This window comes from Somniosus microcephalus, chromosome 1, assembly GCF_052327205.1.
Source record: "Somniosus microcephalus isolate GS21.2 chromosome 1, FLI_Smic_1.0, whole genome shotgun sequence".
Lineage (NCBI taxonomy): Eukaryota > Metazoa > Chordata > Chondrichthyes > Squaliformes > Somniosidae > Somniosus > Somniosus microcephalus.
The window spans coordinates 277645952-277671537 of NC_140987.1; positions in this window are offsets into that span (position 1 = coordinate 277645952).

The window sequence follows — 25586 nt, forward strand, 5'->3', positions numbered from 1 at the left end:
CCACCCGTTTCTGGCCGGGATATCCGTGATTGAATCATTCTGCGGTGGTACCAGTGAACATAACCCCAATTCCCCTTTCAAACATTAGTGCCACACCTTACCTTCGCTCTGCTACTGACCATCACAGCGTCCTCTTGGCCACGATACTGAAATAAAAGCCACCACAAAGCAAACTTTCTAATCCAACTTTATACATCTATCCATCCAATATGACATCAAGGAAATAACTCATCACCCTCATGCATTCCCTTAGTGTCTTGTGTGTGTCTTTGCCTCTCCTAGTGATGTCATGCAGTGCTACCCCAGTGGCTGCAGCATGGCTGGTGGAAGGCTGCTGACTATCAGTGGGGGAGACTGCAGATGGCCTTGCTGGTCGACCTTGAGGAGCTGGTGCTGGGAGTGTCAAATCGGGTGATGGTGTTTCTTCTTCTTCTCCTTCTACTTCTTCTTCTTCTTCTTCTTCACTCTTCTCTCCCTCTTCTTGGCCAAACATTGGCTGGGCAGGCTGCATTTCTTGGGTGAGTGAAATGAGGAAGGCACAAGGGTGGATTTGTGGTGAGGGGAGGGCGAGAAAGCAAGAGGTGCATGCCAGAAAGAGGATAACGTATGAGATTACCAGCATCTTGTATCCTTTCAGCCCTGCCGCTGGCCAAGGGCTCAGCCATGCCACTGCCAAGAATGGCCTGCACCGTCTCCTCCAAGGGGGTGAGGTGAGGCTAGGAGTGGGTGGTGTGCCTCATGATTGGTACAGATTCTTGGTAGATGAATGATTGCCAGGGGGGAGTCATGCATTGAGCAGTGTGTGAGGCTAGTGGTGCAGTTTGTAGGAGATGGCTTTTGAAGATGCATTCACTGACCTTGACCACTGGTCTGACGTCATGAAGCTGCTTTGGGCACTGAAGCCAGGTGGTGGGGGGTGACATTGCTGGCAGTGACGGTCTCGGTGATGTAGTCCCACATCGTTCTTTCTGGAGGGCCTCCTGGGCCTTGTGGGTAGAGGACCTCTCTTGCAGTGTTGACCCCCTGCACAAAGCTGGAGTGCTGCGTGCAAGACCCTGGGTGCCCCTTCCCTGGCTTGCTGAGCCATTTGTGTTAGTGCTGAAGCACTTTTCCCATTTTTTGTGGTTCGGAAGGGAATTCAGCTTTAAGAGCTGGAGACTCCCATTTGGGACTTCTTTTTAATGTTTTTTTTAAAGACAATAAGTACTGAAAACTGCGTTTTTTCACCTCATTTTAATTTTTATTAGTTCAGAAGGCATTGCCCTTTTAATTTCTCACAATGCTGTCTCTGCCCTTGCCTCAGCTCACCCGCTGCTGAAATCCTCATTCATGTATTTGTTACCTCTAGACTTGACTATTGCAATGCACTCCTGGCTGGCCTCCCACATTCTACTCTACGTAAACTTGAGGTCATCTAAAACTTGGCTGCCCATGTCCTAACTCGCACCAAATCTCGTTCGCCCATCACCCCTGTGCTTGCTGACCTACATTGGTTCCTGGTTAAGCAGCGCCTCGATTTCAAAACTTTCATTCTTGTTTTCAAATCCCCCCATGGTCTCGCCCCTCCCTATCTCTGTAATCTCCTTCAGCCCCACAACCCCCTGAGATATCTGCGCTTCTTTAATTCTGCCCTCTTGAACATCCCTGATTATAATCACTCAACCATTGGCGGCCGTGCCTTCTGTTGCCTAGGCCCTAAGCTCTCGAATTCCCTCCCTAAACCTCTCCGCCTCGCTACCTCTCTTTCCTCCTTTAAGACGCTCCTTAAAACCTACCTCTTTGACCAAGCTTTTGGTCACGGTAATTTCGACTTCGATACCTGCACTAACGCCACCAGGAGTTACATGGTAATTTAGCGCTGGACTAAAAGTCTTTAGCCACCAACGCAAATTTTTCTCTTGTTACGCTTCATCCATTTTCAGCGGCCGTTAACCCAAGGCCCTGGTGACACCAGCAACTCTCACGGCAGCCATGTATTTTTAGCATTTTGTGTCAGCCATTCATCGCTGAATATTTTCAAGTGCTTGGCATTTTTGTGCCTTTCAATGCTTTATGATGCCTAAAATGTCTGCCCAAAATTCAGTTAACTAAATAGGTAATCCAATTTCCTACAAACCACTCAAATGCAGCTACTTCAATTCAGATAACTAAATAGGTAATGCAATTTCTTACAAACCCCTCAAATGCAAGTAATTTAATAACAATGATTTATACATGAAAAGAGAATGTCGTGGAGGTATATAATGACTTTATTTATTGATGAACAAACTGCAGACATAGTCCTTGACACATTGAAATTGTTGTATAAAAAAGATTTATCCCTTAAATTAAAGAAACAAAACAGTTACAAAATCCTTGGCAATTATTTACAATTTGTTGTACACACAGACGCCCATTTTTAAATCGGTACTGAGTGTTAGATTGTACAATGAACGCTTTTTGCAAACGTATAATTTCTAATAAATTAATACGTGACATTGCTGCAGAATTTTAAATGCCTGTCTCTGTGAGTAAAGAATTGCAGTGATCAACACAGAATTGTTAATGCAATAAGTGCAAACTCCCTGAATGGCATTGACATTTACTATCTTGCTTTTTATAGTGCTTTTCAATCTTACTAATTATTATTCTTATGTATTCCCTCTTGTATTTTACTTCGTACCGTCTATTGCCACCATACAGACCGATTCGCACAAAATTATTCTAATTACTAGAAGGCATGCTTAAGGGAAGCAAACAAGATAATTAATTTCATCAGAAATTCTCATGGTTACTTGTGAATTGCTAGCTGTGGCTCAGTGGGTCGCACTCTCGCCTTTGAGTCAGAAGGCTGTGTGTTCATAGTCCTCCCCCAGAGACTCACGCACAAAATCTAGGCTGACACTCCAGTGCAGCACTGAGGGCATGCTGCACTGTCGGAGGTGCCGTCTTTTGGATGAGACGTTAAACCGAAGCCCACCTCTGCCCTCTCAGATTGACGTAAAAGATCCTATGGCACTATTTTGAAGAAGAGCAGGGGATTTCTCCTGGGTGTCCTGGGCAATATTTATCCCTCCACCAACGTCACTAAAAATGGATTGTCTGGTCATTATCACATTGCTGTTTGAGGGATCTTGCTGTGTGCAAGTTGACTGCCCGTTTCCCCACCTTACAACAGTGACTACACTTCAAAAGTACTTAATTGGCTGAAAAGCACTTTGGGACATCCTGGGGTTGCGAAAGGCGCTATATAAATGCAAGTGCTTTCTTTCTTCGCATTGTATTAAGAAAGAAGAGTCAGCCCAGTTCTCAACCAGGCATGGGCCCCAGCAGCACAAAACTGTACCTGATTCGGCACTGAATTGAAAATCTCACCCAGAGAGGCTGGGGAATGGGAGAAAATATCACATTGGTGCAGGAGGAGGCGCTGCTCTGCGATTGGAGCTCGGGCCCATTGTTGGAGAAGTGTGAATTGGTGTTCTTTGGAGTTCACTGTCCTTGATACTGGGCGGTTGAGAGCGGAAATGTTTCATTGCCTAGCACTGTAGGGCCTCCTCTAAATGACCACAAAATTCATCCAGGGAAAAAAAAATCACCAAACAAAACAGGGCCTACTGCGATGTGAGGTTTTTTTTTTTCTGTTGGTCAGTGTTTCAGCATTTCCAGGATAATTAAAGTCGTTGCTTGCAGTTCTGTCAGTAACCCTCAAGGTAATTTCCTTATTCGCCATGACTAAGAATTTAGTTGAGCCATTTTCTTTTAAAACAAATTAATTCAAAAGATGTGTGGGAGCGGCAGAGCAGAAAAAAATTAAGTGGATGTTTGACATCAAAAAGTAAACTTTCATTTTGAAATGATATGAAGTAATGAAGCTTTTCAGTCCATGATTCAAAGAGAATTCTGCGTGCTTTATATTCGACTGCCACATTAACTGCATGGAAGAATGAACAAAACATTCAGCTGCATCACATTGGAGTGTGTAAAAGGAATCATTAAAAGGCAAATACTATTTTCATTTACTTCCACTTTGCATATTCAGCACTTTAGCCGCTAAAGACTTATTCAGCCTTCTCTGCTTAAATTGATATGAATGCCTGTTGCAAATTACTCTGTGCTAAGTGCTTATTCTTGTCTGTATATATTTGTTGTTATCATGGGATTACATGGTGAAACTTTTGGACTGTCAGTAATTTTATCACCTACTTAGTACCCAGTGGAAAATGGCGCTTTGTGGTGATAATACAGTTAAAATACAGATTTGTGTTTTCATACTGCTACTTACCATTCTTTACAAATTATGTCAAAGAGTATCGTATTTGACGTGCTACCTTGTTGCTACCCCTCCAAGTCTTCTCTCCCTCCTAAGATGTTGGTCTGGATGTGCTGGCCACAATCTGCTGTCCCTACGTCATGTGGTCCCCCTCTTTGATGTGTTGAGCTAATCTGCTCTCCTGCCCTGGTTTACTGCCCCCACCTGCCCTTATTCCCCAGTTGCTGCCTCCTTCTATTCTCCTACCCACTTATTTTGTCCTGATCTGTTGTCCCTTTCCACTAGCTGCCATCCATTTGATCTCCCTTGCACAAGTGCTGGCCCAATCTGTTGCCCCATTCTATTCCTGCTACTTGCCCCAACGTCCTAGTTGCTAATCCTACTATTGTGCCAGCACCTGCTTTCTTCAACCTCTCTGATCTCTTCTCCCCATTGTTATCGGTTCACAATTCTTGTTTCTCTAGCTTCCCCCACTTGCTATCACAGACTTGGCAGGTTGCAAACTCTCCAGTGCTGTTTAGACATTGGGGAAGTTAGAAATAGGAACATAGGAACAGGAGTAGGCCATTCAGCTCCTGAGCCTGTTCCACCATTCAATTAATTGGCTGATCTGTATCATTACCCTATCTAGCCTCCTTGTTTCCGTAAACCTTAATAACCTTGCATAACAAAAACCTACCAATCTCAGTTTTGAAATTTTCAATTCACCTAGCCTCAAAAGCTTTTTGGGGGAGAGAGTTCCAGATTTCCACTACCCTTTGTGTGAACGGCCTAGCTCTAATTTTAAGGTTAGACCCCCCTTTTACTGGACTCCCCCACCGGAGGAATACCCTATCAACTCCTTTAATCATCTTCAATGCCTCAGTTGGATCACCCCTTAAGCTTCTATACTCAAGGGGATACAAGCCTAATCTATGCAACTTGTCCTCATAATTAAACCCTTTCAGCCCAGGTATCAGACTGGTGAATCTGTACTGCTCCCCCTCCAAGGCCAATATAGCCTTCCTGAGGTGTGATGCCTTTGTATTCCAGCCTCCTTGAGATAAAGCCCAACATTCCATTAGCTTTGGTTGAACTTTAGACCAATGAGGGATTAGCACCAAGAAGACCTTTCCAAACTCCGAGGCAGATAACATTTTAGCTGAAGAAGCCAGCAGCACATGAAATAGGAGCACACTGTTTTTTAATGTGTCATTGGGGCTTTGTGGACTGGTTGACCAGGACTTATGGACCACATGTGTGCCTGCAGATCATAAAAGGAAGAGAAGATTAAGGGAGGTCAGGTGTTTCACAGTTTTGAGGCTGTGGAAGAATTAGAGTAGAATGCAAGGTGCTGAGTCTTAATTTCAACACAATGAAGATCAGGAAAGGCGGTCGAGTGAGGAAGCAGTCGGTTTGAAGCATTGGAGGAACAAAAGATGGAAGTTGAGACGAGCAAGGTTTGTGAGATGTGTAAGAACTGGGAGATATGCCCCCAGCTCGCTCAAATTTCCTGCAGTTTATCCACTGCTACAGTTAGCCATAATATTGTTATACAGTCATAACTCGATTAGACTTGAAGTCATTTTGTGCTGTTTATTATATATGAAGTATGTTGACAATACTGTGTACTGACAATTTTCTCAAAGAACTAGGAAATGGCTTGTAAATTACTTAATGCAGGAAATGTATAAAATTCAGATGCAGTTGTATTTCTATATTTTTTTTCATCAAATGTTGACTCATAAATTCAATGGAAAAGTGTCTCTCTACTAGATGCTGTCCCAAGAGCCACTGCTGGTACTATTCAGCAATCTCACAGAAAAGTGAGCTGTAACTGGATCAGTGCCTTGGGTAGGGTGATTGAGAGTCCTTCAGGGTTGAAACTTGCACATTCCCACATGATGGTTTACATTCCAATAAACCAGACATCTCTTTTTATTTCCCCCTCACATTTTCTGCTTTATTTCGATCACAAATAGGCGCGCCGTTTATTTAGCTGCATGGCAGTAAGTCACTTGACAATATAGCTTGCCTCAGTTCCCAGAATAAGCAATGTTACTGCCTGCAATACATTCATAGACACAATTATATTTCAAGACCAATAATAATTCCTATCCACATAATCTGATATTAAAAACGCATTTGAAAGGATTATTATATGTGTGTCCCTAATTGGTTTGCAACAATAAAAATCAAGCAGCTCCAGGGATTGGAATTGCATTGTAAAAATATTAGTAACAACCTCTGGCACTGTTACAGAAAGAAAAAGATGCTGGGAACACTCAGCAGGTCAGTCAGCCTATGTGGAGAATAACAGCAACAAAAACAACTTGTATTTATATAGCGCCTTTAACATATTCAAATGTCCCAAGGCAAGTTAACATTTTGAGTGCCCACCCTTCTTCAGAACTGAAAAACAAGAGGCGTTTTCATCCATGGCCTCGTCCCTATTCATCTCTGTAACCTCCTCCAGCCTTACAAACCTCTGAGATATCTGCGTTCCTCCAACTCGGGCCTCTTGAGCTTATATCTAATCAGAAAAAGGGGAGGGGGAATCGATATTAAAGTAAACAAACACAGAAGAACAATAAGTGGAATGATACAATTGCAAAATACTGAGGATGCTGGAAATCTGAAATAACAACAGAAAATGCTGGAAATACTCAGCAGGCCAGGCAGCATCCGTGGAGACAGAAACAGAGTTAACGTTTCAGGTCTGGGACCCTTCATCAGAACTGGAAAAAGCTGGAGATGTAACAGATATTAAGCAGGTGCAGAGACAGTGGGGGGGGGGGGGTTTAGGAGGGGAGGAAGGAATAGAAAGAACATCCTGTACTTTTGTAAGAGGCAGGAAAGATAAAATGTTGCAAATGGGAATGGCAAAAATCATACTGCATGAAAAATGGGGGCAGGGATAATTATCTGAAATTGTTGAACTCAATGTTGAGTCCGGCAGATGCAAAGTGCCCAATCGAAAGATGAGGTGCTGTTCCTCGAGCTTACGTTGAGCTTCATTAGAACAATGTAATAGCCCGAGGACAGAGAGATCAGAGTGGGAGTGAAGCGGTGAATTAATGTGACAGGCGACCGGAAGCTCAGGGTCACCCGTACGGACTGAACGGAGGTGTTCCGCAAAGCGGTCACCCAATCTGCGTTTGGTCTCCCCAATGTAGAGGAGACCGCATCGTGAGCAGCGAATACAGTATATTAAATTGCAAGAATTACAAGTAAATCGCTGTTTCACCTGGAAGGGGTGTTTGGGGCCCTGGACAGTGGGAAGGGAGGAGGTAAAAGGGCAAGTGTTGCATCTCCTGCGCTTGCACGGGAAGGTGCCAGGTGAAGGAGCAGGGCTGTTGGGGGTGATTGAGGAGTGGACCAGGGTGTCGCGGAGGGAGCAGTCCCTTTGGAATGCTGAAAGGGGAGGTGAGGGGAAGATGTGTTTGGTGGTGGGATCACGTTGGAGGTGGCGGAAATGGCGGAGGATGATCCGTTGAATGTGGAGGCTGGTGGGGTGAAAGGTGAGGACAAGGGGAACCCTATCATGGTTCTGGGAGGGAGGGGCAGGGGTGAGAGCAGAAGTGCGGTGTTGTGTATGTGCCTTTAAGAGAAGAACTGATTCTATACTGCAGTACCGGCAGTGACCACCCCTGCATATAAAGCCATAGCAGGCTTCTGTATTTCAGTCTTAAGTTACCCTCTGTTCAGCTGCAAGCACGAGCAGAGGGAGCAGCCAGACTTTGGAGAGTGGATTAAAGTGGTGGTCCCCTGACCAGGAAGAGGAGGAGAACGTTGGACCACCACCACCAACTCCACCATCATTACATCAACTGAGGTGCCTGGAGAGAGAGGACAGAGGAGGAGAAGGAGAAAGGAGGCCTACATCAACATCAACCAGGGGAGAGGCCTTTCTATCACTGCCTCCCCAATTTGGCCTCCACTTCAGGAGAGGGAGAGAGGGGAGAGAAACCAACTGCTTGAAAGGAGGGAAGAAAACTTCATCCGGAACATCTACAGGTGGGTGTTATTTGGGGCACTCTCCCAAGACTTTGTATTTTAGGTGGGGGGAGAAAAGAAGAAGCAAGGCCGGATCATCAAGGGGTGTAGTGTGTGTGCTCTTGTTAAAAGCTAGGCCACACACACCACTAATTAGCATCCCTTCTATTGCCTGCCCTGGGAGAGCTTGGAGCTGCCCAAGGTGAAGTCCTTAATTTAATTTAATTACCTCGTTAAGACCTGTTGCAGGACTAAGCTTGGGCTTCTCCAGCTTTTCCAGGTGAAGACGTCTTCTCCCCCTGCCAGAAGACCACCATCACCAAAGACTTTTTCCATCGGAGAGTGCAACCCTGCCTACACCCACCCACCATCCTGAGTGGCAACACTGCCCTTTGCGGCCTCCCTCCTTCCCACCCCCCCCACCTCTCTCTCTCTCTCTCTTTGTCTCTCTCTGCCTGTCTTTCTAAGGCACCTTAGTTTCATCTATTTTATTAATTGCCAATTGAAGCAGAGGGGCGAGGGCTCCTCTCCCAATTTAAATCAATAAGGAGAGAGGTGTGTCCTCATTTTAATCAGCTCCCTCTGCTCAATAGAGGACAAAAAAATATATATATACACCGAGGCCATTAACACCTTCAGGCCTGTGACTTGGGGTGAGTGTAGCCCTTAAAAAAAGCACCCCAGAATGGCGACTGCATCTTCGCCGGTGGCGGGGCCAGCCGGGACCTATGCGAGAGTGGTAGCCACAGCCACAGCTGCTCCCGCTGTTCCTGCTGCCCCGTCACCTTTTCGATTAATAACAAAAAAGCTTGGGGTGAAGAGCTACACTCACCCCACTATGACCATCGAGGCCTGCGTCAAGGCCATGGCTGGGGTTGTCGGCCCCTCAGCCATCGTCGCGGCCTCGAAAATGTATGGGAAGGCTGTGTTCTTCCTGGGGTCGGAGCGGGCGGTGTCCCTGGCTGTCGCCAAGGGGCTCACCGTGGGCGGGACTTTCCTGCCGGTGGATCCTCTCGAGGCCACCGCGCAGAGGATCATTATTTCCAACGTCCCGCCCTATGTTCCTGGTGAGCTCCTCCTTCCCCATTTGCGACAACTTGGGGAGGTGAGGTCGGGGATCACGCCCATCCCGCTCGGCTTCCGGGAGGCCAGCCTTCGCCACGTCTTCTCCTTCCGGCGCCAGCTGTTTATCCAGCTGGCGCGGGAGGAGGACACTGAAGGGGCGTTCGTCGTCCTCCACGAGGGGACCGCCTACCGCGCCTTTTGGACGTCGGACGGTGTGAGGTGCCATGCCTGCAGGGAGGTGGGGCACATCAGGAGGAACTGCCCTGCCTCCAAGGCCGCCGGACCGTCTCGTGCGGCCGAGGCTGGCGCCGCCGCCGCCGCCCTTCCCCCCGGATCTGCCCGCGCGTCAAGTACGTCTGATGCGCGGTTGACGTCGGGGGCCGATGCCACCAAGGCCTCCGGCGGGGGGGAGGGAGCGTGTCTAGCCGGAAAGAAGGCGCGGGGAAAAAAGAAGCACCTTAGGGCAGGTCCGCCCGTGGATGGTGAGCCCTTGCCCCTTGAGCCCCTTACACCCGCGCTCCTCGCGGAGTTGATCAGGGCAGATGTGAGCGGGAGGGGCCCCGTGCCCGAGCCTGTGGCCGCAACCGCCGCAGCGGTAATGCCAATACCTGCGGCCGGGCTCGGGCCCGAGGAACCCGACAAACCTGCTCCGCCGGAGGGAGTCGAGGAGGAGGCCTTTGCAGACATGGAGGTCTCCCTCGCTCCCTCCGTGCTAAAAAGAAGGCGCGACCCCCTGGATGAGGAGGAGGACCGGGAGGAGGAAGGTCCCTCCGAGCAGGGGGAGTCGTCGCCCGCCGCGGGTACTGCGCCCCCCCGCCCCCCCAGCGCTGTCGTCATCACCAGCGATCGGCAGGGGTCGCCTGTCCCTCGGGAGGCTGAGGCAGATGTGTCTGTCCAGCACGTGCCTCCCGGGGATGGGGATGAGACCCTGCCCGTGGGGGGGGTTGCGGAACAACCCGCGGCAGTAATTGAAGTTGACCTTTTATCGGTGTCGTTACCCCTCGCCGGGTCGGGCAGCCTGGGGGCTGGGTCGGGCGAGCTCGAGGATAATGAGCTCGCCCAATGCGACCCGGACGTCTCCCAGGGGATGCTCGTCCTGGTGGAGCTTTTAATTCAAAACCCCCCGTCCGCTGGGTCGGAGGTTGGTGGCGGGGAGGAGGATGGCCCCCTGGCTGCGTCTCTGGTGCCGGACGTACTGGAGGAGCTGGAAATTGTTCTCTCCCCGGTTTCTCCGGTCGTTCCGGCGTCTGAGGCGGAGGGGAGCTCTGAACCGCCGCCGTCTTCTGGCCCGGCACCCCTAGAGGAGCCCAGGGAGAAATCCTCTGCCGCCGATCCTGGGGGTGGGATCCGGGCGGAGGCGGGGCTGGCTGGCGCGGCCGAGTCGTTCGCTTCGCACTGCGCGGCGGACGGGTCGGCCGCTGGTGACGACCCCCTGGAGGAGGATGGGGACTCGGTGATGGGCACGGAGGATGATTCGGACTCCAGCGCCGACGTGGCGATGGATGACCTCGTGCCCCTTGCCGAGTCTCCCCTCATTTCCGTAAGGGAACTCCGGGATTTTATGGCCACGTGCCTGGGTCAGCGCAATAAGGTCCGGCTGGCCCTCGACAGGTGGTCGGAGCTGGCGCTGCTCATCGATTCCGTCCGCGCCGCCGTTAAGATCTTGGGCGCGGATGAGGGTGTGAACCCGCTCGAGCTGCGTCGGCTCACAACGTTTCTCACTGGGCTGCTGAGGAAGTGGCGGCTGACCAGCGGCTGCGCTTCCTCGCCCCGTTAGGTGTAGGTAGAGGTTGCACTATGCTTCTGACATGAAGATAACCATAGCCAGCCTCAACATCAACGGCAGCAGGGAGGCGCGCCGCAGATTCAATAACTTCTCGGTCCTTCGGGACGGGAAGTATGCGGTGTGCTTCCTGCAAGAAACCCACACCGTTCCGGGAGACGAAGCCACGTGGCTCCTGGAGTGGCAAGGAGGGGTCAGCATGAGTCACCTCTCCAACAATTCCAGCGGGGTGGCTATCTTGCTGGCCCCGCATTTTCAGCCGGCGATCTTGGGGGTCAAGGAGCACGTGCCGGGCCGCTTGCTCCATGTCACTGTTCGCCTGGGGGGCGTGCCGCTCCATCTAGTGAACGTGTACGCCCCTCAGACCAGTGCGCAGCAAGTGCGCTTCTTCGAAGAAGTGTCCGCTCTCTTGGGCTCCATCGACGTGGGCGAGTGCGTCATCCTCGGGGGGGATTTTAACTGCACCCTCGAGGCGAGGGACCGTTCGGGTCCCCCGCGAAGCCCGGCGGCGATGGAGAAGTTGAGGGACCTGGTTGGGTCCTTCGACTTGGTGGACGTCTGGCGAAATCTCCACCCCGACTCCAGCGCCTTCACTAGCGTGAGGTCTGGGGGAGGAAGGTCCAGAATCGACCGCCTCTACATTTCCCGGGCGTTCGTCTCCTGCGTTCCGGCAGCTTCCATGCGGCCGGTGCCGTGCACGGACCACCACCTGGTGTGGGCGGAGCTCGCTCCGCTGCGCACGCGGGGGGGGTCCGTGTACTGGCATTTTAACAACCTGCTGCTGGAGGACGCACGGTTCCGGGATTCGTTTCGTCGATTCTGGGCCGACTGGAGAAGGAAGCAGGGGGGCTTCCCCTCCTTGAGGCTATGGTGGGATGTGGGCAAGGCTCACATCCGTCTCTTCTGTCAGGAGTACGCGAAGGGGTCGACCAAGAGGCGGGAGGCCCGGGTCGGGCGGTTGGAGAAGGAGGTGCTCGACCTGGAGTCCCGTCTCGGTCAGGTCGTCGAGGACCCGGCCCTGCGGAAGGTGTACGAAGAGAAGAAGGGCGCGCTGAAGGACCTGCAGCTCGTCGGGTCCCGAGGCGCGTACGTGAGGTCGCGGATCCAGCTCCTGCGGGACCTGGACCGCGGCTCCCCCTTCTTCTACTCGCTGGAAAAAAGACGGGGGGTCCGTAAGCAGCTCTTGGGGCTGCTGGCCGACGACGGATCTCTGGTCTCGGATCCGGAGGGAATCAACGCGGAGACCCGCGCCTATTACGGGGCTCTGTTCTCTCCGGATCCGTCCAGCGAGGATGCGCGCAGAGTTTTGTGGGAGGACCTGACGAAGGTTGGCCCGGAGGGCGCCGAAAAATTGGACGCTCCGCTAAGTCTGGCGGAGCTGACCGGCGCCCTCCGCCAGCTCTCTAGGGGAAAGTCCCCGGGGCTGGACGGGCTGACCGTGGAGTTCCACAGGGCGTTCTGGGACGTCTTGGGGGGCGACTACGCGCGGGTCCTGGGGGAAAGTTTGGCGACCGGGGAGATGCCCCTCTCTTGGCGCAGGGCGGTCATTGTCCTGCTGCCTAAGAAGGGCGATCTCCGCCTCCTTAAGAACTGGCGCCCGGTCTCCCTCCTCAGCACGGACTATAAAATCTTTGCCAGGGCCATGTCTGCTCGCCTTGGCACCGTGCTGGCCCACATGATCCACCCCGACCAGTCCTACACGGTCCCGGGCCGGACCATCCACGATAACATCCATCTGGTCCGGGACCTGGTCCACCACTCCCAGAGGGCTGGTCTGTCGGTCGCCTTCCTTTCCCTGGATCAGGAGAAGGCGTTCGACAGGGTGGATCACGAGTATCTCTTCGGGACTCTGCGCGCATTCGGGTTCGGGACGCATTTCGTCGCCCGGATCCGACTTCTGTACACCGCCGCGGAGTGTCTGATTAAAGTTAACGGGTCCTTGACGGCGCCCCTTCGCTTCGGGAGGGGGGTGCGTCAGGGATGCCCCATGTCCGGTCAGTTATATGCCATTTGCGTGGAGCCTTTCCTGCGCCTCTTGCGGAAGAGGTTGACGGGACTGGCTCTGCAAGGGCCGGGCGTGGAGGTGGTCCTCTCGGCTTACGCCGATGACGTGCTCCTCACGGTCACGGATCCCGCTGACTTGCGGAGGATGCGGGAATGCCAGCAGATTTACTCGGACGCATCCTCCGCCAAGATCAACTGGGAGAAATGTTCCGGACTCCTGGTGGGTCAGTGGCGGGTGGACTCCCTGCCGGAGGAGTTCAGGCCTTTCGCCTGGAGCACCACGCACCTCCTCTATTTGGGAGTCTACCTTAGCCCTGCCGAGGACGCTTGGCCGGCGAACTGGCAAGAGCTGGAGGCCAAAGTCACCGCTCGCCTAGGACGCTGGACAGGACTGCTCCGAGTGTTGTCCTACAGGGGTCGAGCGCTAGTCATAAACCAGCTGGTGGCCGCCATGTTGTGGTACCGGTTGGTCACTTTGATCCCTCCCCCTGCGTTTGTCGCCAAGATTCAGAAGAAGCTCATCGACTTCTTCTGGGACAAAAGGAAGCACTGGGTCTCTGCCGCGGTTCTGTGTCTCCCGCTTAGGGAGGGCGGTCAGGCGCTGGTGTGCCTTCGCACCCAGGCTGCGACTTTCCGTCTTCAGACGCTGCAGAGATACCTGTACGTCGAGAATCCTCCGAGATGGTGTGCGCTGGCGACGTTTTTCTTCCGCCAGCTGCATGGCCTCAATTACGACACGCAGCTCCTGTTTGCGAAAGTGGGCAGCAGGCGTGCCGGCCTGCGGGAGCTGCCTGTCTTCTACCAGGAACTACTATGGGTTTGGAACTACGTCGCTTCCAGGCGGAGCTCTCCCCCGTCAGGAGCGGCGGCTCTCCTTCGGGAGCCGCTGCTCAGGAATCCGCACCTCCACGAACACGGGTTCGGGCGGCTGGCGGAGGGTAGGGCTGTGGCTGGCAAGGTGACCAGAGTCGGGGACCTGCTCGATGGCGGAGGAGCGGGCTGGATGGCGCCAGAGGAGCTGGCGCGGCGCCTGTCCTGGGCCAACGTCCAGCTCGCGGTCGAAACCATCGAATCGGTAAAAGCGGCACTGGGCCCCGACTCCACTAGGTGTATCGAGGCGGCTCAAGCACGTGGGGCGATCCCGTCCGAGCTTACCCCCGTTCGGACGGAATTCCTCATCGGCGCCCGGCCCCGAAACTCCCCTCGGGAACCGGCGCCTCACAACTTGAGCCGTCTCGAGGAAATACCCTCCGTGCCTTTTCATTCCGCGCGGAGGGGTTTCCTGTACGGGCTGCTCCTGCACACTCTCCACTTTGCCATCTTCGTCTACCGTCCGGACACGCCTTGGCGTGGCGTTTTGCCGACCGGCGGTAGCGGAGGTCCCCAATGGAGGGCTCTCTATGCGGGAGTCCTCCCTTGTTCCATCGGGGACTTGGCCTGGAGGGTGTTGCACGGAGCGGTCCCGTGCAATAAGGTTTTAAGTAGGTTCACGGACTCCCAGGCCGCCTGCATTTTTTGCGGCCTGGAGGAGTCCGTGTTTCACGTTTATATGGATTGTGAGAGGTTGCAGCCCCTCTTTCACTACTTGAAGGGGCTGCTCCTCGATTTTTGGTTGCACTTCAGTCCCACGCTCTTGATCTACGGTCACCCGGTGCGGAGGGGAGCGGACAGGTTGGAGGACCTCCTTGTGGGCCTGCTCCTGGGCCTGGCTAAAAGAGCCATCAATTGGTCCAGGCAGCGGGCGGTCGAGGGGGTCGTCCAGCCGGATTGCCTGCATCTCTTCCGCGGCCATGTTCGCGCCCGGGTGGCCCTGGAGATGGAGCACGCGGTGTCCGCCGGTGCGCTTGAGTATTTCCGCGACCGGTGGGCGCCGCGGGGACTGGAGTGCATCATCAACACGGAAAACCAAATTTTAATTTGATTTGTTAAGCTTTAGTTGAACTTTTGTTTATTTACAGTCGAATTGGTTTTTTTTTTGGGTCCAAATAAAAGAGTACCCTCTGTTCAGCTGCAAGCACGAGCAGAGGGAGCAGCCAGACTTTGGAGAGTGGATTAAAGTGGTGGTCCCCTGACCAGGAAGAGGAGGAGAACGTTGGACCACCACCACCAACTCCACCATCATTACATCAACTGAGGTGCCTGGAGAGAGAGGACAGAGGAGGAGAAGGAGAAAGGAGGCCTACATCAACATCAACCAGGGGAGAGGCCTTTCTATCACTGCCTCCCCAATTTGGCCTCCACTTCAGGAGAGGGAGAGAGGGGAGAGAAACCAACTGCTTGAAAGGAGGGAAGAAAACTTCATCCGGAACATCTACAGGTGGGTGTTATTTGGGGCACTCTCCCAAGACTTTGTATTTTAGGTGGGGGGAGAAAAGAAGAAGCAAGGCCGGATCATCAAGGGGTGTAGTGTGTGTGTGTGTGTGCTCTTGTTAAAAGCTAGGCCACACACACCACTAATTAGCATCCCTTCTATTGCCTGCCCTGGGAGAGCTTGGAGCTGCCCAAGGTGAAGTCCTTAATTTAATTTAATTACATCGTTAAGACCTGTTGCAGGACTAAGCCTGGGCTTCTCCAGCTTTTCCAGGTGAAGACGTCTTCTCCCCCTGCCAGAAGACCACCATCACCAAAGACTTTTTCCATCGGAGAGTGCAACCCTGCCTACACCCACCCACCATCCTGAGTGGCAACACTGCCCTTTGCAGCCTCCCTCCTTCCCACCCCCCCACCTCTCTCTCTCTCTTTGTCTCTCTCTGCCTGTCTTTCTAAGGCACCTTAGTTTCATCTATTTTATTAATTGCCAATTGAGCAGAGGGGCGAGGGCTCCTCTCCCAATTTAAATCAATAAGGAGAGAGGTGTGTCCTCATTTTAATCAGCTCCCTCTGCTCAATAGAGGACAAAAAAATATATATATATATACACCGAGGCCATTAACACCTTCAGGCCTGTGACTTGGGGTGAGTGTAGCCCTTAAAAAAAGCACCCCAGAATGGCGACTGCATCTTCGCCGGTGGCGGGGCCAGCCGGGACCTATGCGAGAGTGGTAGCCACAGCCACAGCTGCTCCCGCTGTTCCTGCTGCCCCGTCACCTTTTCGATTAATAACGAAAAAGCTTGGGGTGAAGAGCTACACTCACCCCACTATGACCATCGAGGCCTGCGTCAAGGCCATGGCTGGGGTTGTCGGCCCCTCAGCCATCGTCGCGGCCTCGAAAATGTATGGGAAGGCTGTGTTCTTCCTGGGGTCGGAGCGGGCGGTGTCCCTGGCTGTCGCCAAGGGGCTCACCGTGGGCGGGACCTTCCTGCCGGTGGATCCTCTCGAGGCCACCGCGCAGAGGATCATTATTTCCAACGTCCCGCCCTATGTTCCTGGTGAGCTCCTCCTTCCCCATTTGCGACAACTTGGGGAGGTGAGGTCGGGGATCACGCCCATCCCGCTTGGCTTCCGGGAGGCCAGCCTTCGCCACGTCTTCTCCTTCCGGCGCCAGCTGTTTATCCAGCTGGCGCGGGAGGAGGACACTGAAGGGGCGTTCGTCGTCCTCCACGAGGGGACCGCCTACCGCGCCTTTTGGACGTCGGACGGTGTGAGGTGCCATGCCTGCAGGGAGGTGGGGCACATCAGGAGGAACTGCCCTGCCTCCAAGGCCGCCGGATCATCTCGTGCGGCCGAGGCTGGCGCCGCCGCCGCCGCCGCCCTTCCCCCCGGATCTGCCCGCGCGTCAAGTACGTCTGATGCGCGGTTGACGTCGGGGGCCGATGCCACCAAGGCCTCCGGCGGGGGGGAGGGAGCGTGTCCGGCCGGAAAGAAGGCGCGGGGAAAAAAGAAGCACCTTGGGGCAGGCCCCCCCGTGGATGGTGAGCCCTTGCCCCTTGAGCCCCTTACACCCGCGCTCCTCGCGGAGTTGATCAGGGCAGATGTGAGCGGGAGGGGCCCCATGCCCGAGCCTGTGGCCGCAACCGCCGCAGCGGTAATGCCAATACCTGCGGCCGGGCTCGGGCCCGAGGAACCCGACAAACCTGCTCCGCCGGAGGGAGTCGAGGAGGAGGCCTTTGCAGACATGGAGGTCTCCCTCGCTCCCTCCGTGCTAAAAAGAAGGCGCGACCCCCTGGATGAGGAGGAGGACCGGGAGGAGGAAGGTCCCTCCGAGCAGGGGGAGTCGTCGCCCGCCGCGGGTACTGCGCCCCCCCGCCCCCCCCAGCGCTGTCGTCATCACCAGCGATCGGCAGGGGTCGCCTGTCCCTCGGGAGGCTGAGGCAGATGTGTCTGTCCAGCACGTGCCTCCCAGGGATGGGGATGAGACCCTGCCCGTGGGGGGGGTTGCGGAACAACCCGCGGCAGTAATTGAAGTTGACCTTTTATCGGTGTCGTTACCCCTCGCCGGGTCGGGCAGCCTGGGGGCTGGGTCGGGCGAGCTCGAGGATAATGAGCTCGCCCAATGCGACCCGGACGTCTCCCAGGGGATGCTCGTCCTGGTAGAGCTTTTAATTCAAAACCCCCCGTCCGCTGGGTCGGAGGTTGGTGGCGGGGAGGAGGATGGCCCCCTGGCTGCGTCTCTGGTGCCGGACGTACTGGAGGAGCTGGAAATTGTTCTCTCCCCGGTTTCTCCGGTCGTTCCGGCGTCTGAGGCGGAGGGGAGCTCTGAACCGCCGCCGTCTTCTGGCCCGGCACCCCTAGAGGAGCCCAGGGAGAAATCCTCTGCCGCCGATCTTGGGGGTGGGATCCGGGCGGAGGCGGGGCTGGCTGGCGCGGCCGAGTCGTTCGCTTCGCACTGCGCGGCGGACGGGTCGGCTGCTGGTGACGACCCCCTGGAGGAGGATGGGGACTCGGTGATGGGCACGGAGGACGATTCGGACTCCAGCGCCGACGTGGCGATGGATGACCTCGTGCCCCTTGCCGAGTCTCCCCTCATTTCCGTAAGGGAACTCCGGGATTTTATGGCCACGTGCCTGGGTCAGCGCAATAAGGTCCGGCTGGCCCTCGACAGGTGGTCGGAGCTGGCGCTGCTCATCGATTCCGTCCGCGCCGCCGTTAAGATCTTGGGCGCGGACGAGGGTGTGAACCCGCTCGAGCTGCGTCGGCTCACAACGTTTCTCACTGGGCTGCTGAGGAAGTGGCGGCGGACCAGCGGCTGCGCTTCCTCGCCCCGTTAGGTGTAGGTAGAGGTTGCACTATGCTTCTGACATGAAGATAACCATAGCCAGCCTCAACATCAACGGCAGCAGGGAGGCGCGCCGCAGATTCAATAACTTCTCGGTCCTTCGGGACGGGAAGTATGCGGTGTGCTTCCTGCAAGAAACCCACACCGTTCCGGGAGACGAAGCCACGTGGCTCCTGGAGTGGCAAGGAGGGGTCAGCATGAGTCACCTCTCCAACAATTCCAGCGGGGTGGCTATCTTGCTGGCCCCGCATTTTCAGCCGGAGATCTTGGGGGTCAAGGAGCACGTGCCGGGCCGCTTGCTCCATGTCACTGTTCGCCTGGGGGGCGTGCCGCTCCATCTAGTGAACGTGTACGCCCCTCAGACCAGTGCGCAGCAAGTGCGCTTCTTCGAAGAAGTGTCCGCTCTCTTGGGCTCCATCGACGTGGGCGAGTGCGTCATCCTCGGGGGGGATTTTAACTGCACCCTCGAGGCGAGGGACCGTTCGGGTCCCCCGCGAAGCCCGGCGGCGATGGAGAAGTTGAGGGACCTGGTTGGGTCCTTCGACTTGGTGGACGTCTGGCGAAATCTCCACCCCGACTCCAGCGCCTTCACTAGCGTGAGGTCTGGGGGAGGAAGGTCCAGAATCGACCGCCTCTACATTTCCCGGGCGTTCGTCTCCTGCGTTCCGGCAGCTTCCATGCGGCCGGTGCCGTGCACGGACCACCACCTGGTGTGGGCGGAGCTCGCTCCGCTGCGCGCGCGGGGGGGGTCCGTGTACTGGCATTTTAACAACCTGCTGCTGGAGGACGCACGGTTCCGGGATTCGTTTCGTCGATTCTGGGCCGACTGGAGAAGGAAGCAGGGGGGCTTCCCCTCCTTGAGGCTATGGTGGGATGTGGGCAAGGCTCACATCCGTCTCTTCTGTCAGGAGTACGCGAAGGGGTCGACCAAGAGGCGGGAGGCCCGGGTCGGGCGGTTGGAGAAGGAGGTGCTCGACCTGGAGTCCCGTCTCGGTCAGGTCGTCGAGGACCCGGCCCTGCGGAAGGTGTACGAAGAGAAGAAGGGCGCGCTGAAGGACCTGCAGCTCGTCGGGTCCCGAGGCGCGTTCGTGAGGTCGCGGATCCAGCTCCTGCGGGACCTGGACCGCGGCTCCCCCTTCTTCTACTCGCTGGAAAAAAGACGGGGGGTCCGTAAGCAGCTCTTGGGGCTGCTGGCCGACGACGGATCTCTGGTCTCGGATCCGGAGGGAATCAGCGCGGAGACCCGCGCCTATTACGGGGCTCTGTTCTCTCCGGATCCGTCCAGCGAGGATGCGCGCAGAGTTTTGTGGGAGGACCTGATGAAGGTTGGCCCGGAGGGCGCCGAAAAATTGGACGCTCCGCTAAGTCTGGCGGAGCTGACCGGCGCCCTCTGCCAGCTCTCTAGGGGAAAGTCCCCGGGGCTGGACGGGCTGACCGTGGAGTTCCACAGGGCATTCTGGGACGTCTTGGGGGGCGACTACGCGCGGGTCCTGGGGGAAAGTTTGGCGACCGGGGAGATGCCCCTCTCTTGGCGCAGGGCGGTCATTGTCCTGCTGCCTAAGAAGGGCGATCTCCGCCTCCTTAAGAACTGGCGCCCGGTCTCCCTCCTCAGCACGGACTATAAAATCTTTGCCAGGGCCATGTCTGCTCGCCTTGGCACCGTGCTGGCCCACATGATCCACCCCGACCAGTCCTACACGGTCCCGGGCCGGACCATCCACGATAACATCCATCTGGTCCGGGACCTGGTCCACCACTCCCAGAGGGCTGGTCTGTCGGTCGCCTTCCTTTCCCTGGATCAGGAGAAGGCGTTCGACAGGGTGGATCACGAGTATCTCTTCGGGACTCTGCGCGCATTCGGGTTCGGGACGCATTTCGTCGCCCGGATCCGACTTCTGTACGCCGCCGCGGAGTGTCTGATTAAAGTTAACGGGTCCTTGACGGCACCCCTTCGCTTCGGGAGGGGGGTGCGTCAGGGATGCCCCATGTCCGGTCAGTTATATGCCATTTGCGTGGAGCCTTTCCTGCGCCTCTTGCGGAAGAGGTTGACGGGACTGGCTCTGCAAGGGCCGGGCGTGGAGGTGGTCCTCTCGGCTTACGCCGATGACGTGCTCCTCACGGTCACGGATCCCGCTGACTTGCGGAGGATGCGGGAATGCCAGCAGATTTACTCGGACGCATCCTCCGCCAAGATCAACTGGGAGAAATGTTCCGGACTCCTGGTGGGTCAGTGGCGGGTGGACTCCCTGCCGGAGGAGTTCAGGCCTTTTGCCTGGAGCACCACGCACCTCCTCTATTTGGGAGTCTACCTTAGCCCTGCCGAGGACGCTTGGCCGGCGAACTGGCAAGAGCTGGAGGCCAAAGTCACCGCTCGCCTAGGACGCTGGACAGGACTGCTCCGAGTGTTGTCCTACAGGGGTCGAGCGCTGGTCATAAACCAGCTGGTGGCCGCCATGTTGTGGTACCGGTTGGTCACTTTGATCCCTCCCCCTGCGTTTGTCGCCAAGATTCAGAAGAAGCTCATCGACTTCTTCTGGGACAAAAGGAAGCACTGGGTCTCTGCCGCGGTTCTGTGTCTCCCGCTTAGGGAGGGCGGTCAGGCGCTGGTGTGCCTTCGCACCCAGGCTGCGACTTTCCGTCTTCAGACGCTGCAGATACCTGTACGTCGAGAATCCTCCGAGATGGTGTGCGCTGGCGACGTTTTTCTTCCGCCAGCTGCACGGCCTCAATTACGACACGCAGCTCCTGTTTGCGAAAGTGGGCAGCAGGCGTGCCGGCCTGCGGGAGCTGCCTGTCTTCTACCAGGAACTACTATGGGTTTGGAACTACGTCGCTTCCAGGCGGAGCTCTCCCCCGTCAGGAGCGGCGGCTCTCCTTCGGGAGCCGCTGCTCAGGAATCCGCACCTCCACGAACACGGGTTCGGGCGGCTGGCGGAGGGTAGGGCTGTGGCTGGCAAGGTGACCAGAGTCGGGGACCTGCTCGATGGCGGAGGAGTGGGCTGGATGGCGCCGGAGGAGCTGGCGCGGCGCCTGTCCTGGGCCAACGTCCAGCTCGCGGTCGAAACCATCGAATCGGTAAAAGCGGCACTGGGCCCCGACTCCACTAGGTGTATCGAGGCGGCTCAAGCACGTGGGGCGATCCCGTCCGAGCTTACCCCCGTTCGGACGGAATTCCTCATCGGCGCCCGGCCCCGAAACTCCCCTCGGGAACCGGCGCCTCACAACTTGAGCCGTCTCGAGGAAATACCCTCCGTGCCTTTTCATTCCGCGCGGAGGGGTTTCCTGTACGGGCTGCTCCTGCACACTCTCCACTTTGCCATCTTCGTCTACCGTCCGGACACGCCTTGGTGTGGCGTTTTGCCGACCGGCGGTAGCGGAGGTCCCCAATGGAGGGCTCTCTATGCGGGAGTCCTCCCTTGTTCCATCGGGGACTTGGCCTGGAGGGTGTTGCACGGAGCGGTCCCGTGCAATAAGGTTTTAAGTAGGTTCACGGACTCCCAGGCCGCCTGCATTTTTTGCGGCCTGGAGGAGTCCGTGTTTCACGTTTATATGGATTGTGAGAGGTTGCAGCCCCTCTTTCACTACTTGAAGGGGCTGCTCCTCGATTTTTGGTTGCACTTCAGTCCCACGCTCTTGATCTACGGTCACCCGGTGCGGAGGGGAGCGGACGGGTTGGAGGACCTCCTTGTGGGCCTGCTCCTGGGCCTGGCTACAAGAGCCATCAATTGGTCCAGGCAGCGGGCGGTCGAGGGGGTCGTCCAGCCGGATTGCCTGCATCTCTTCTGCGGCCATGTTCGCGCCCGGGTGGCCCTGGAGATGGAGCACGCGGTGTCCGCCGGTGCGCTTGAGTATTTCCGCGACCGATGGGCGCCGCGGGGACTGGAGTGCATCATCAACACAGAAAACCAAATTTTAATTTGATTTGTTAAGCTTTAGTTGAACTTTTGTTTATTTACAGTTGAATTGGGTTTTTTTTTGGGTCCAAATAAGAGTACCCTCTGTTCAAGTAAATACCTGTTTTATTGTTCTCCTGCAGTCTGAGTATTATTGATTCTCGGACACTACATGCGGGAAATAGAACGGACACGGTCAAGGGCCGTGTCAACCACGGTAGAGGGGAATCCTCGGTTGAGGAAAAAGGAAGACACATCAGAAGCACCAGTATGGAAGGTGGCATCATCAGAACAGACGCGGCGGAGACGGAGAAACTGGGAGAATGGATTAGAGTCCTTACAGGAAGCGGGATGGGAGGAAGTGTAGTCCAGGTAGCTGTGGGAGTCGGTGGGCTTGTAGTGGATGTTTGTTGAAAGCCGATCGCCAGAAATGGAGACGGAGAAGTCAAGGAAGGGAAGAGAAGAGTCGAAGATGGACCATGTGAAGGTGAGGGCAGGGTGGAAATTGCAAGTAAAGTGAATGAACTGATCCAGTTCAGGGCGAGGGCAGGAAACGGCACCAATACAGTCATCGATGTACTGGAAAAAGAGGTGAGGGAGGGGACCTGAGTAGGACTGGAACAAAGAATGTTCCACATGTCCCATGAACAGGCAGGCATAGCTAGGGCCCATGCGGGTTCCCATAGCAACACCTTTAATTTGGAGGAAGTGAGTGGAGCCAAAGGAGAAGTTGTTCAATGTGAGAACAAGTTCAGCCAGGCGGAGGAGGGTGGTGGTGGATGGGGACTGGTTGGGCCTCTGTTCAAGGAAGAAACAGAGCGCCCGAAGGCCGTCCTGGTGGGGGATGGAGGTGTAGGGGGATTGGACGTCCATGGTGAAAAGGAGACGGTTGGGGCCAGGAAACTGGAAACTGTTAAAGTGACGGAGGGCGTCGGAAGAGTCGCGAATGTAGGTGGGAAGAGACTGGACAAGGGGAGAAAAAATAGAGTCAAGTTAGGAAGAGTTAAGTTCCGTGGGGCAAGAACAGGCTGAAACGATGGGTCAACCAGGGCAGTCCTGTTTGTGGATCTTGGGAAGGAGGTAGAAGCGGGCTGTGCGGGGTTGCGGGGCTATGAGGTTGGCGGCCATGGAGGGAAGATCTCCAGAGGAGATGAGGTCAGTGACACACATGGAAACAATGGCTTGATGTTTGCTAGTGGGGTCATGGTCCAGGCGGAGGTAGGAGGAGGTGTTGGAGAGTTGGCGTTCAGCTTCCGCACGGTAGAGGTCGGTTCGCCAAACAACAACAGCACCACCCTTATCAGCAGGTTTAATGATAATGTTAGGGTTGGATCGGAGAGAATGGAGTGCTGCAAGTTCAGAGAGAGTTAGGTTGGAGTGAGTGAGGGGAGCAGAGAAATGGAGACAGCCGATGTCACGTCGGCAGTTAGCAATGAAAAGATCTAGAGAGGGTAGCATGCTGGCACCAGTACCTGATTGCAGAGGGAGGACTTCATGAGAGCAGTGCTACAATTTTAAAGGTGCAGGAACAGAGAGACCTGGGATTCACGTGCACAAATCTTTGAAGGTGGAAGGTCACAACGCTAAAGCTGTTTAAAAAAAAAAAGCACGTGGGGATCCTGGGCTTTATAAATAGAGGCATTGAGTACCAAAGCAAGGAAGTTATGCTAAACAACAACAACTTGTATTTATATAGCACCTTTAACATAGTAAAATGTCCCAAGGTGCTTTACAAGAGCGTTATCAAAAAAAATTTGACACCAAGCCACATAAGGAGATATTAGGGCAGACTGAGTCAAAGAGGTAGGTTTTAAGGAGCATCTTAAAGGAGGAAAGAGAGATAGAGAGACGGAGAGGTTTAGGGAGGGAATTCCAAAGCTTAGGGCCTCGGCGGCTGATGGTGGAATGATTAAAAATGGGGCTGCACAAGAGGACAGAATTGGAAGAGCGCAGGTCTTTTGGAGGTTTGTAAGGCTGGAGGAGGTTATAGAGATGGATAGGGGCGAGGCCATGGATGAAAACAAGGATGAGAATTTAAAATAGAGGCTTTGCTCAACTGGGAGCCAATATAGGTCAGCAAGCGCAGGGTGCTGGTGCGAATTAGGTCATGGCAGCAAAGTTTTGGATAACCTCAAGTTTATGAAGGGTGGAAGATGGAAGGCTGGCCAGGAGTGTGTTGGAATAGTCAAGTCTAGAGGTAACAAAGGCATGGCTGAGGGTTTCAGCAGCAGATGAGCTGAGGCAGGGGCGAAGTCAGGCGATGTTACGGAGGTGAAAATAGGCAGTTTTAGTGACGGTGCTGATATCTGAAGTTCATCTCGGGATCAAAAATAACACCAAGGTTGCGAACAGACTGGTTCAGCCTCAGACAGTTGCCTGGAAGAGGGATGGAGTCGGTGGCTAGGGAACGGAGTTTTTGACAGGGACCAAATTTTGTTTAACAGGGCAGGTCGGGTGCAGGCGGTCGCTGTGGCAGATCGCAAGCCCGTTCTTGCCTCCATCCCACTACAGAAATTGACTTTGCATTAATGGGGCCAATTAAGCCCACCCTGCACGTTACCCTGCCCTATAAAATGGTGCAGGTCTGATGATGTCATCGATGACACATTTTCAGACAGGATATTTAAAGGAACCATGGCCACATTGCATTTGAAGGTTCATCTAGGAATGTACAGTCAGCACACTGCACAATTGGACAGCTGCAAACAGTTCCAGAGGGGAATGCACTGAGACAGAAGGTTGTACCCAGGTTCTCCGATGACTCTCTCCATATGCTTGTGGAGGAAGTCAGAGCATGCAGGGTTACCCACTCCCCTTCCAATGGGTGGAATAGACCTCTCCAGAAGACAAAAAGAGCCTGGCTCCAAATTGCAGAGATGGTTAACAGCAGGGATGTGGCCAGGAGGGCCTGGGTGCAGTGCCGCAAACGTTTCAATGATCTCATTAGATCAGGAAAGTACAAAGCCACACTCAACTTCACCCTGCTGTGCCTCTCATCATGTCCCCATCACTCTGCCTTCCCAACCCTACTCCTGCACAACCTTACTCACACCAACATACCTTGCACGTCCACCCATCCCTCTCTCTCTATCTACATTATCACATCCCCACCTGACTAGCCACCCCTCACACTCACCCTCACCCTAATGCAATCGTACCAACTAACAACACACAAGGAGACCACTTGGATTTACCACTCCACCCCATCATAGTCACCCTCTAAAGATCTAAATAATCCATTGCTTACACTCATTCCATCACTCTCACTCAACCCTAGCTTCTGTCTCTCCTTGCAGGAAAAGAGAGCCCACGATAAGAGGGAAAGGGAGAGAACCTGAGGTGGCCCTCCATCATTTGCCAACCTCACAACAGCAGATGAGGCTGCCTTAGAAATATCTGGACTCGCTGTGCAGCTGGAGGTGGGAGACGGAGAGAGGGGGACATCTCAGCAGCCTGGTGAC